At 32.9% G+C, this 14,524-nt stretch overlaps 1 pseudogene; it reads left to right on the plus strand.

The window, feature by feature from the left end:
• Positions 1–14,315, plus strand: part of LOC120590757 (vesicle-associated membrane protein-associated protein B/C-like) — a 49,258-nt pseudogene extending 34,943 nt beyond the window's left edge.
• The last annotated feature ends 209 nt before the right edge of the window (positions 14,316–14,524 follow it).

The raw sequence follows: 14,524 nt of genomic DNA on the forward strand, positions 1-14,524 counted from the left end.
CCTCTTATGAACGCTTTTGCCTTGTCCCAAAAGTTTTGATATGTTGTACTATCATTATCATTCGTTTCTACGTATCTCTTGATCTCTCTTTTTATTTCTTCTCTGACCCAGTTATTCTTCAGTAGCATGTTGTTAAATCTCCATGTATTTGTGGTTCTTCCTGATTTCTTTTTGCAGTTGATCTCTAGTTTCAGAGCATTATGATCAGAGAATATGGTTGGTATGATTTCAACCCTCTTATATTTGTTGAGGCTATCTCTGTGTCCCAGTAGGTGGTTGATTCTTGAGAATGTTCCATATACACTAGAGAAGAATGTATAAGCAGCTGTTTTGGAATGGAAGGCTCTGTAAATGTCAATTATGTCCAGTTGGACTAATGTGTCATGTAAGAATGTTATTTCCTTGTTGATTTTGTTTAGATGATCTGTCCATATCCGACAGTGGAGTTTTTAGGTCCCCTACTACAATAGTGTTTTGATCTGTTTCTTCCTTTAGTTCTGTAGTAATTGCTTTACCTATTTCGGGGCTTCCTGATTGGGAGCTATGATAATAATAAGTGTTATGTCCCCTTGGTGCATGATTCCCTTTACTATTATGAAGTGTCTCTCACTATCTTTCTTTACCTTTTTTATTTTAAAGTCTAGTTCATCCAATATTAATACCAATGCTCCCACTTTTCTCTGAATGCCATTTGCTTGAAATATCATTGTTTACCCTTTCACTTTGAGTCTGTATTTGTCTTTGGAGCTGAATTGTGTCTCCTGGAGGCAGCATATGGTTGGGTTTTGTCTTTTGATCCATTCTGCAACTTGATGCCTTTTTATTGGTGAGTTCAGTCTATTTACATTTAGGATGATTATTGAAATATGAAGTCTTCTTATAGTCATTTTATCTTTTGCTTTCTGGTAGCTTGGTGTTTCCATTGCTTCCTTGTCCTTGTGTTTCTATTTTCTTTATTTTGGTTGGATTTTGTGGGTTTTCCTTCTTGTCCTTCTTGTTTTATGTTATATACTTTGATTCTGAAACTTTGGTGTGTGGTTACCATTACGAATATGTAAAGGATAGTTATATATATATATAGTCATCCATTTTCTTCTGCATGTGCCTTATCTTCTTTCCCCTTTGCAAATTTGGATCTTCAGATCCTCCCTTTTTCAGTCATTGGTATCTCAATTTGTCCCTATGTATGCTGAACGTTCATTACTATCTTATTATAACAATTCACTTATTATTTAAGCTTATAATGCCCTTTTCTTAGTAAGAGTTACACTCTTCTGCTTCTATTTGCCTGATAGTCACTTTACTCCTAATTATGTATTTTTTTGTTGTTATTATTTTGTTTTAGGTGAACTGACCCCTTTCAGTATTTCCTGTAGTGCAGGCCTTCTAGTAGAGAATTCCCTCAGTTTTTATATGTATGGAAAGGTCTTAATTTCTCCTTCATATCTAAAGGAGAGCTTAGCTAGGTATATTATTCTAGGCTGGTAATTCTTTTCACCTAATAGTTTAAATATTTAATTCCATTCCTTTCTGGCTTATAAGATTTGTGCTGAGAAGTCTGATGATAATCTAATGTGTTTTCCTTTGTAAGTTACCATTTTCTTCTTCCTGGCTACCTCGAGATTCTATCTTTGTCATCGATTTTTGTTAACTTTAATATAATGTGTCTTGGTGAAGGCTTTTTTGGGTTGAGACAATTGGGTGTTCTGTTGACTTCTTGAATTCCAAGCTCCAGCTTATTCCTTAGATTTGGGAAATCTTCATTCACTATTTGTCTGAAGATGTTTTCTAGGCCCTGCTCCTTTTCTTCACCTTCGATAATGCCCATTATTCTTATGTTTTCTCTCCTGATGGTATCAACTAGTTCTTGAATTTTTCTTTCATTATTTTTTATTCTTCACTTTCTCTCTTGTTCCTTTTGATTTATTTCTAGATTTCTGTCTTCAATATCACTGATCCTTTCCTCCATTTGGTCAATTCTATTTCTCAAGCTTACTATTTCATTTTTCAACTTTTGCAGAGTGTTCTTCTTCTCTAGAAGCTCTATTTGGTTCTTTTTAAGGTTTCAATCTTCTTGCTCTGCTCATTTAGTTGTTTTTTTAATTTCTGAAATTGTTGCTATGACTCATTTCGGAACTCACTGAGTTTTTTCAGAAGTTCCATCCTGAAGTCTCTGTCATTTAAGTTGCTTATTTCTATGTCTGTAAGCTTATTTTCTGGAGATTTTTCTCTTTCTTTTTGAGATGCCTTGTCACCTTGGTTATTCATGGTGTTTAATGGACTCTTTCTCTGCCTGGGCATTGATGAAAGTGTATTCTGCTGTTTTTCCAGAAAGAATGTTTTACAAAAGTCTCTCTTTAGCCTGCTGCAAAGAAGGCACTTTTCTTTTGGTGTCCAGGAGGTGGCGTCTAAGCCTCTTGGATCCCTGCTTTATATAATGCCTTAAAGTATCTGTGGTAGCTCTTATGCACAGATCACACGTGCAGATATCACACACAGATCCCACACTCAAACGTGCTGTTCGTATGTTTTTTGTTGAGTTTTAGATGTTCAGCTTATTGTTGTTTCAAAGGGAGATATCTGAGGACATCTCTCACTCTGCCATGTTTCCACAAAGTCTATCCATTTGATACTTTTAAATGAAAGTATCAAAGCATTTAACTTGTATGCAGAATCATTAAAATTATAATGATTATATAATGATATAATGATATAATTCTTATTTAGTAGCTTATCCTGAGAGAGTACCAGAGAAGTCAATGTGAAGATGGCATGTTGAGTCATCTCAGAACTTCCTTCTCCCAATGCCTAACCAAATGAGCCAATAGAGTCAGCACCTTTGAACAGTGTGGCTTTGAACTGCATGGATCCACTTATACATGGAGTTTTTTCAGTAAATATAGTGGCGCTTCAAATCTGTAGGTTTTGCATCCGCAACTCTGAAAATTTATTTTTATACTAATTAGAATGATTGGTCAATTACTGCTTTGACTGATACAGTAGTCCCCGCTTATCTGAGATTTTGCTTTCTGAAATTCAGTTACCTGCGGTCAGCAGCGTTCAGAAAATATTAAATCAAACATTCCACATTATAGCCATAGTAGCCTAATGTTACATCACAATGCTGTTATGCACCTCACTTCATCTCATCACATAGACATTATATGTTCTCACATAATCACAAGAAGAGTGAGTACAGTGCAATAGATATTTTGAGAGAGACCACATTCACATAACTTTTGTTATAGTATATTATTCTAATTGTTCTATTTCGTTATTGTTAATCTCTTTTTCTAATTTATAAATTAAACTTCATCATAGGTATGTATGTATGTATAGGAAAAAAACAGTATTTATGAGGTTTGATACTATTTATAGTTTCAGGCATTCACTGAGTGTCTTGTAAGGTATCCCCCACAAATAAGGGGGAACTACTGTATTGATTTTCTGAGTTTGGGTTATATGGTATCTATTCTTATGTATGAAAATTGTTATCGATGTTATTATTAAGCAGAATAAAATGTAAATATTTAACAGTGAAAGCAAATGTTAATAAAATTAATAGTAGTAACAAAAATCTGAATTTGCAATCCTGTATTTCATGAACAAAAACTGGAAAGTGCTCATTTCCTGTCTTACATGACTGACCAATCACAGACTGGGTATATATAGCGAGACAGCTTATTTTTCCTTCAGATTCAAACTAGAGAAATATAGGTTTAAATATTGATATACATGAATAACATTTAGTTGTTCCAAATGTTATGTTCTAAAGCGAATAATAGGAAAGATGCATTTTACATTTAAAAAGAACGATAATTTTAAAAAAAACTAGGAAGTGTGAAGATAACCAAAGAAAGACCATATTTAGTACATATAAAAATTACATATTAACATTAGAAATTGAAGTTATAGTTCCCAAATCTTGTTTAAAAACAAAGTTAATTTATTAATTGCTTATGAGACACATGTAAAAATGAAATGGTGCAGTTTTAAAGTAAAAACATGAAGAGATATATAAGATAAATATATAAAAGCAAGAGGTATTACAGTTCTGATAGAAACTTTAACCAGAAATAAAAAGATCATTACATTAAGCCAAATAGAGCATTGTATAATAATGAAAACAGTAAAATTCACTATAGCATTTATGTATCAGAATACACATTACATAAAATGGCTAAGCATAAACAGAAGTTCAAAAGGTTATTAAAAACAATTTACTGTGGAATTTTAATCATTTCTCTGCTTTCAATATGAAGTTTACGAAAAACATATAGCTATATATGCTTATATTTTTTATTATCAGTAAGGATAGTTAATAGTTGGTTATTAATTTTATAACCGAAAGGGAGATGACTTTTCTTCTTTTCAAAATCTAAGCTACTATTTATGAATTAAATAAATATATTCAACCACAATTATTTTTTTTCTTATTTATTTTTTTATGGTGACATAAAGTTTTAGTTGTACACTTTAACAGTAAGGCATATGAATATTTACACTGTGTGTTCACCTTCCATAGTTAGATTTCTTTGTAACCACATATTCGACCCCCTTTACCCTGTCTACCTCCCCTCTCCTCCTCCACTCCCTCCTCTCTGGTAACCACTAGTCTATTGTCCATGTCCATAAGTCTCTGTTTGTTTGTACTGTTCATTTGTTGCTTTTAGGTTTATATCCCACGTGTAAGTGATATCATGTGATTTTCAACTTTTTCTGTCTGGCTTATTTCACTAAGCATGATTATCTCGAGGTCCATACATGTTGTAGCAAATGGCAGTATTTCATCTCTTCTTATGGCTGAGTAATATTCCATTGTATATATGTACCACAGCTTCTTTAGACAATCAAGTATCATAGGACACTTTGGTTAATTCTATATCCTGGCCACTATGAATAATGCTGCTATGAACATTGTTGTGCAAATATCTCAACCACAATTAAAACTTTCATAATTTATAAATAATAAAAATACAGAAACTATTTTATCATAACATAACACTATAGTTTAAATAATAGAAAAAATACAACTACAAAGGAAAATAAAACTCACAAATTAAATAAAAATGAAGAGGTAGAAACAAATATAGAGTGTGTAAATTGATGGTAGAAAAATAATATCTAAGAAAACTTATGGAACAACAACATATTAATGACTGATAAAAAGTTTATAAACTTAAGAATTTAGATGATCAATTTTGAAGTCAAATTATCTCAGTTCTTACTACATATTAGGATCATATCCTACCTGAGGCTAGTTAAATTAGAAACTCTGGGAATAGATCTTAGCATCTATAATTTTTGTTGTTGTTTTTTATAAATGCCAAGATGATTCTATTGTGTTGCAAGTTAAGAAACATCAATCAAAACATCAATCAAAACATCATAATATATTAAAAATAACATAAAAACATAATTTAAAGTAGAGGAATAATAAAAGCAAAGGACAAATGTAATTAGAAAACAAAAAATAATATAATTGAAAAATAAATGTATAAGCTCTTTATAGAAAGATCAATAAAATAAACTCAAGAATTCAGTTACTAAAAAGAGAAAATGATAATTGAAATTGAAACAATAGGAACAATTAGTCAAAGAGAATATTATCATAATAGAGTTCATAAAGGCCTTTAATAAAATTCACATATTTCTGATCGTTAAAATTAATTTGTTATAAATTGTTAGCATACATGTATTCATTAATGTGGCAGTTGAAAAATCAACAAACAAAAATAATATAGTTACCAATTAAAAATGAATGCTTTTAAAATCTTAAAATATCAACTAAAAGGAATAAAAATCAGAAAAAAGTTTAAGAATTATGTACATGAAAATATAAAATTTCATTTCAAAACCAAAGAATGTAGGCTTACCCAGTATGATTGTGTGTGTGTGTGTGTGTGTGTGTGTGTGTGTGTGTGTGTGTATATATATATATAGCTTCCCAGTCTCTATGGAGGAGGCTTTTTCATTAAGAGGTTGGGTTGGATGGTTAGCACCTTTTCATCATAGACACTGTTATAATATTAGCACTAGGCCTTAAAGAACAAATAGGAATGTTTCAGGAGGAGTACTTGGAAGGAGATCTTAGGCAGAGGAAGTGAGGTTTGCAACAGTAAAGAGGAAAATAAATAAAAACAGATTGGAGTTTCCTTTTGAGAAGTACAAATAGATTGGATGACTAAAAAATGTTTGGGTGAATGCATTGGTGGGAGCAGAGAAAGATTTTGAGTAACATTTTATAATAACTGGGTTTTGCTTTAGGAGAAATGAGGAGCTAATAAAAGTCTTTAAAACTAAAGTACTGAATCCTTTATTTCTTATTAAATTTATTGGGATGACATTGGTTAATAAAATTATATAGATTTCAAGTGTACAATTTAATAATACATCATCCGTATAACATTGTATGTTCATCACTCAAAGTTAAATTTCCTTCTGTCACCAAACATTTGACCTCCTTTACCTTTATTTCCTCCCTCCTCCCCTCTTTCCCTCTGATAACCACTAAACCGTTGTCTGCATCTGAGTTTTTGTTTGTTTGTCTTGTTCGTTGGTTGCTTTCAGTTTTATATCCCACATATAAGTGAAATCATATGGTTCTCAGCTTTTTCTTACTAACTTATTTTGTTTAGCACGATAATTTCGAGGTCCATCTATGTTGTTGTAAATGGCAGTATTTCATCTTTTCTTATGGCTGAGTAATATTCCATTGTATATATGTCCCACATCTTTTTTGTACAATCATCTATAAAAGGGCATTTTGGTTGTTTCCATGTCTTGACTACCATGAATAATGCTGCAGTGAAAGGTGCATATATCTTTACTGATAAATATTTTCAAGTTTTTTGGGGTAAATACCCAGAGGAGGGATTGCAGGGTCACATATTATTCTAGTCTTAATTTTTTATGAAATCTCCTTACTGTTTTCCATAGTGGCTGTACCAATTTACATTCTCACCAGCAGTGTATGAGGGTGTTTTTCCCCCATAACTTCTCCAACACTTGTTATTACTTGTCCTGTTGATAATAGCCATTCTAACATTTAAGAGGTGGTCTTGATTTGCATTTCTCTAATAGCTAGTGAAGTTGAATATCTTTTCATATGTCTTTTGGCCATTTGTGTGTCTTCTTGGGAGAAATGTCTGTTTAGGTCATCTGCCCATTTTTTAATTGGACTTTTTGTTTTTTGTTGTTGAGTTACATGAATTCTTTATATATTTTGGACTTTAGCCCCTTATTGGAGGTGTTGTTTGCAAATATCTTCTCCTATCCAGCTGGTTGCCTCTTTGTTTTGTTGATGGTTTCTTTTGCTGTGCAGAAGCTTTTTACTTTGATATACTTCCATAAAATCCTCTCTAAATCCAAGATCCATGAGTTTAACACCTATGTTTTCTTCTATGCAATTTATTATTTCAAATCTTATATTCAGGTCTGATCCATTTTGAGTTAATTTTGCTGTATGATGACAGCTGTCTATTTTCATTTTTTTGCATGTGGCTCAGCACCACCTATTGAAGAGGCTTTCTTTTCTCCATTGTACTTCTCATTTTTTTTCTGAAATTTTATTGTTATTGTATAGGAATGAAATAGATTTTTGCACATTGATTTTGCATTTTGCAACTTAAAATCAATGAAGACGATACTAAATATCAAAGGAATTTTAGTGGTTTTTAATGTTCTTCCTACAAGGATCTTGATGTACTCATGTATATTTTAGCTCCCCAACATGAAATTCAGGCTTTAGTATAGAAAGAATGCCAAGCATATGTTTGTACCTTGCCTGAATGTCATAATGACCTAGATATAATTTTAAAAACAAGACTGAATGTAGGCTTACCCAGTATGATTTGTGTATATATATATATATAGCTCTGTATTAAATAAGCTCAAGAAAGAGAATCAGCTAATTAGAAAAATTCCTTAGGAAAACAAATTTGGAAAATATTGGATTAAACACATTCTCGTGGTTTACTGAAAGATGCTTAGATTTTATAAACTAATGTCCAATTTTAATCTTTATGTCAATGATATGCATTGTTTTTCACAATTATTTAACAAGAGAAGTATACTTTCCTAAAGCATTTTGGAGGACTAGTGTTTCACAGAACAGATTTTGAGTATACTGACTTAAAGTCATTGAATTTCTCAATTATTTCCAGACTCCTTGGGAAGTAATATGTTTTAAAAATTTGGGTTAAGTCATCATTTATTTTATCTCTGAATATTTGCATTTAGTTTTTAATGTGCTTCCCTTGAGCATTTACACAACTAGGAAGTTCTTAATTTAACTTGGCAACTGGAAGGGAAAGATAGCATGCACAATTAAATTTATAGATTATTTTTTAAAACATCTTTTATCCATTTACTTTACTTTACACCTCTCAACATAACAAACGTCTTTTACTAAGAAATGGAAAAACTTATAAAATTTGCAGCATCTGCTTCTTATGCTTACTGACTAAGATTTTTAAAAAGTGCTGTAAATGGTTGAAAGCTAGAATATTGGACAAATGAAATAAAAGTTTGGAAAATCCATAGGCGGAATTTGATTCTAATTATTTCAAATTATTAAGAATGCTAATTTAAATATATGGAAAATATATAGAGTTGATATTTTAGCAGATGTCAAAACGGAAACTGCTAAACATGAACTTGACAAAGGTAAGCAAGTAAGGAAGACTTTATTCAAGATTACTGCAATAGGGTGAAGAGGCCAGAATTCAGTCTGAGCACAACTCTATTTGAAATACAGGGGCTGAAGAGATTTTTCAAAGCTAGATTGGAGAGGTCATAGGACATTTCCTTTTGAAAACTGACTTTATTCAGAGGAAAAGTAAACTTTATCTTATTTTTATAACAAGAGGTAGTTTTACAACTTGGAGCAAGTCATTCTGCCAAAGTTAGGCTTCTGCCCTCGCAAGGAAATGGGGAGATAGAGGTTCTAGCTTCCTTGACGGTTACATTTCAAAGGGATGGCTTAGGGCCCCATGAGGGCTCCATGAGAAAGAGCTCCAGGTTGTAAAACTTGCAAGAAGCCTTTACAAAGATTTACATCTAAAGGGCAGTGAAAGGATTTATGATTAAATGTTTTCTAAAGTAAGTGTTCTAAGAAAAGGGAGGTCAGGGGTCTGTAGTCAGGAAGAATGTTGTATAAAGTTTCCTCAAACCAAGGGAAAAGTTAGGCTGTCTGGGGCCCCAAATATAACCAGAGAGTTGGGTGTGAAATTTTCTGGCCATTTTCACACTATTAAGTTTTAAAGGTAGGCATTGCCAGATAGACAGATCAATAGGAGAACATCTCTTGTCAGGAACTGGACTTAACCAATATTTTTACTATGTGTCTGTTTCTAAAGAATCTGTTCACTGAAAAGCAGAGCAAGAAAGGAAACATTTTTATGCCTCTCCTTTGAAATTGCTTTCCGAAAAAAATTTAAAAATTATAAGAATAATCATAATTCTAAAATTACTACCACAAAAGAAAAATACACACTAATACGTAATACTTTTATATTTTAAGTTATGTAATCATGTGTTCACAGTAGAAAGTATATATAAAATTTATTTTTTTCTTTCAATTATTTACTCTAGTTTTCTAATTTCCCCATGCCTAATTAGCTGGTAGTTACAAATGAGGCCACATTTCATAGTTCTTCACATCTTTATTGGTACTTTCCAGCCTAAAAACTTTTGGGAAGACTCAGGGTTATCTCATATGTGCTCGTGTACAAGTCTGGTCAGCCGTTTTGTAACTTTCTTTACACAGCTTCTGCCATTGACTTTACTTTCCCCTCAACTGGGTTCCACTGGACCCTCAAGACTGTTAATTACTGGGTGCTGGGACTATTTCACACAGGCACTGTGGTCTTAAGTAGAACTCTTAATAATGCACTTATGTTCTCAAGGTTATGTTTCTGACAAACTGGTATTTGTGATTCTCTTCTTTTTAGGCGTAAAATTATTTTATGCTGCATGTAATCTTATGTGTGACAGAGTTGTGAGTTAACATTTTCCTATATTCATAAGTGGTTCTTCTCATTAGGACCCACAGGGAAGTCCATGATGGAATGAATTTTATACTGATTGCACTTTTCAGCATTCTTCTCCACTGTGTGTCTTGGGGCTTTATGAGAGTGTTTTGCTTGTCACATCTGGCTCTCTCTTCTTTTGGGATGAGTCCATTCCAAGGGTCTCATTAGATACTCATGCACACAGATTTCTGACTGAACAATCCACACATTTTCTTGACGGTATTCAGACATGTCTAATTTTCAGTTTAGATTTAATATGTGATCTATAATACTTGATTTTGGAAGGTATAGATTATTTATTATTATTATTTTAGTTTTTGTCATCTTAATTTTTATTTTTATTTTTTATTGATTTAAAAAAAATTTATTAGTTTCAAATATATAGTACATTAGTTAGACATTTATATAGTTTATACAATGATCCCCCTAATTGCTCTTTCTCTCATCTGGCTCTCTACCTAGCCATTACATTAATGCTATCTGCATTCCCTATGCTGAGTATAGATTCCTTTGCCTGCTTATTCTTTCTCTTTTTTAAGTTCCCTTAAATGTGTCAATTTGCAGTCCCCAAAATGTAATCATTTTAAGTAGGCATGTAAATTTCAGTTCTACTTTATATAAATATAGCACACAATTTTTAGAAATATTTAGAACATTGATATATTGTACAACTTACAAGAAAGTCATGGCCCATGTACAAACCTGCATTTGCAAACTATTTTGCTGTTTCTTTCAAGAAAATGCTATCTTGTGTCAGTCTAGGAATTTGGTTACATTAGTGAACACAATAGACTACAATTCTTATCCCCATGAAGAATATATATAATATGAAAAGATTAAGAATTTGTCTTCCACACTTCTTTGTTTATTGTTTTCATAAAATGTTTTTATGAATACAGTAAAATTTTATATTTCCTTGTAATTAACAGTAACAGCTTCTTCACTCTAAATGTTTGCTCTTTTTACAGAAACTATCAAAATTTTCGGAGAAAAAAATGTAAAATTGTTCTATTTTTCCTAAACAGAAAATCATGGTAAGGAGATAAGACAGTGAAAAACAATTCAGATCCAAGAATCTGCACTCTGTTTTTATTTTGTCACTCAGTACCCATGGACCAACTACTTGATTACTGCGACTCTCTTTTCTCATCTGTAAAATGCAGCTAGGAATAACTTCTTGAAAAGGTTGTTGCAAGAATCAATGAGCATAATAATTGTGAGCCCGGCTGCTGATGTGCCTGGGACTTAGCACTTAACAGCATTGATTATGTTCCCTGTTTACTCTAACTCTCAAAAATTAAGTCTGGTTATTTGCAAATCAAACATGTCAAATAAACTTAAGAAAACTGGTAAATTTGAAATAAAAATGGCTGTACCAAATATAAATCCTGTCTTCTTCAACCCTCTCATATTTAAATTTTGAATAAAACACTTAACACCTTATGTTTTATATTTATTAGGTTCTTATCTCATGTCTCCTGCTATAGTATAAAATCCTTGATAGTCATAAATATATGTTCTAAAAAAATATGTTCTAAAGAGTGAGTGCCCTCAGGAAGGGCTTTGCCCAAAGTACATTCTTAACAAATAATTTCTGTGTTTTAATTTGTAGCCCTCTAAGTTCAAAGTTTTCCCTCAATAATATATATTTAAAACAAAAAAGTATGCCTTATTTTTATAGTTTATCAGGAAGAATTGATGATATTCACCTTTAAAAAATCTCATTTTGTTTTCCACAATTTAGCTTTTAATTGTCAGTATTCCCAAATGTACCCCAAAATAAATCTCATTTCTTTCTATGTACCTAGGAGTCTCTTAACTATATTGCTTCTGTTATAAAGAACAACCAAGATAAATTATATTGTATTATTATGCATGACAGAGCAACAGAGCACCATTGGGCCCAATTCACTCAATTTCTACATATCTTTTATGAGCCTTCTCACATAGAAGCAGGGAATTTAAATACTCAGAAAGAGTTATATATCCCAACCATGTAAATTCTCTCTCTCTTTTTTTTAAAAGTGAAACACAGTCGTTGCCACATGCAGCCTCATCAACCAAGTGTCTCAGGGGTAAATAAATCGCCAAGGAGATCAAGTCGGCAAGAATTTCACTTTGCTAAGTAATAGCACTCATAGAGAAGAAATTCTAAAAAGTTTCCAAATATGCTAGATGCATGTTAGAATATTTAGGAGAAATCATTGGCTGTGACTCCCTTAAGCCTCATTTTACTTCAATTTAGTCAAACAGAAACCTTTTTCTGAAAAACAAGCAGTCAGATCTAGAAAGCTATGAGTGAGTATCAGGAGTTTTGGATTCCATTCTTGATCCTCCCCCTGGCTTAGGTCATTTCAGCAAGTTCTTTATTGATTCTATGCCTTTTTTTATCCCTCTCTGAAAGCCAGGATTGAGAATTGGATATCTTCCATTAAGTGGACAGGAAAACAATGGGGAAGGAAGTAGGTTTTACTTTCCTGTGTATAAAGTCACTAACTGATAATAACAGAAATGGTATATAAATATAGACCTCTTGGGCTGTCATCTAAAGGGTTGAGGAATGTAGTAGTTCAAGACACAAGAGTTTGAAAATACACTAAGAAAGGTATTACTACTAAAATGGCATAGTTGATTGTCTTAAAGGCTCTATCATTTTCATTTCTTTTCCTATATTAACCATCACTGTCCGATCTTCCAACAGTGGCACCAACAACAAAAGCTATTAGGAAAATTATTTTTAAGAAAAGGATAATTAAAAAATTAAATTTGTTGGTCTCATCATGACATTGCACCACAATTAAACGCTATACCAAGTATAAGAAAGAGAGAAAGTATATATTTTTAGTTTAGCGGAAACTAGGGACTGGGGTGCACCGCTGTGACGTCAGCTCCAAGGAAGCTCTCGTGCTGTTGCTTGGGCAGCTGCTGCACTTTCAAGAAAGCCACAGAGACGCGGCTGGTAATTAAGAGAAGTAACTAACATTTATGCATCGATATCATTGTGTTTTTTAATTCTGACTACCTATGAGGTAGGTCTCATTATTACTCTCATTTTGCAGATGAGGAGTTGGAGACTCAGAAAAGTTAAAAATATTTTTCATAGTTACATACCAATTATTTTTATATCTAGAACCTGTTCTCTTAATAGCATAATCCAAGTCATACCTGTATACAACAGCATTGCCATTTTCTTCATCGAGTATATAAAAATACAGCCCTAAGTGAGCAGTTATTATTTAGAAAATATTATATATGTATTTTACATGTACCGACTGGCTGCTTTTGTGAAAGAATGTGAGATAGTTCTCTTAATGCAATATAATATCCAAATGCAACATAACAGCAAAAATGCATATATTTAAAAAATAAACTGATGAAAAAGAGAAACTGCTCACCTTCCACTCCTGTACCACATAGGCTATCGTCCTCACCATGTACCCTGGAGTGAACCCTGCCTGTGCCCTGGCTGGCCTCCCTTTTTCACATTCAAAGGGATCTCTCCAGCAGAGGTGCCCTGTTGCTAAGAACAGTGCAAAGATGGAGCAGGTCCTGAGCTTCAACCTGCAGCACAAGTTCAAATTCCAGGGTCCCCTCACTGACAGTGTCACCACAAGCCTAAAGCTTGGCAACCCAACAGCCTGAAATGTGTGTTTTAAAGTGAAGACCATGCACTATGTAGGTACTGCATGAGGCCAAACAAAGGGATCATTGATGCAAGGGTGATGACTAATGTATATATGATGTTACAGTCTCAATGATCTCAATGAGAAAAGTTAACACAAGTTTATGGTTCAGTCTACGTTTGCTCCAACTGACACTTCTGATATGGGAGCAATATGGAGGAGGCAAAACTGGAAGAACTTTTTATGGATTCAAAACTTAGATGTGTGTTTGAATTGCCAGCAGAAAATGCAAAACCACATTATGTAGAAAAATAAAATTATATCCACAACTGCATCAAAGACAAACTCCAATGTTATCTAAATTTCTGAGTTCTTCTTTGGATGGCACTGAAGTTAAAAAGATGATGGAGGAATGTAAGAGGCTGAAAGGTGAAGTTAAGAGGCAAGGGGAGGAGAACAAGTAATTCAAGGAAGAAAATGGACTTTGGATGAAGAAGTCAGAGCAATAGTCTTGTTCCTGTATTAGTCATGGCTGGGGAAGAGGGCCTCCGCGGCCTGCAATTCACACTGGTGGATTTATTCTTTATTGCTGATGTAATCAGAGAGAAAATCACCTTGTAGAGGCAGCATGTGAAGGATGGTCAGTTAGACTGATGGCCAATTGAGTTATATCATGAGATTTAAATTTATCATAGCCATGTCTAAAAAGAAATTAATGTATGATGACATCTCAAAGGTCTTGCCTTTAAATTACCCCTCCCTGCCTATGCGAGTACACACACACCAACAAATACAACATACGATCTTCTAGAAAGTTAAAAATGTAAGTATATTTGTGGTTTACTGAGTGTAACCATAACAACAAAC

Source organism: Pteropus medius, unplaced genomic scaffold (genome assembly GCF_902729225.1).
Source record: "Pteropus medius unplaced genomic scaffold, Ma_sr-lr_union100, whole genome shotgun sequence".
NCBI lineage: Eukaryota > Metazoa > Chordata > Mammalia > Chiroptera > Pteropodidae > Pteropus > Pteropus medius.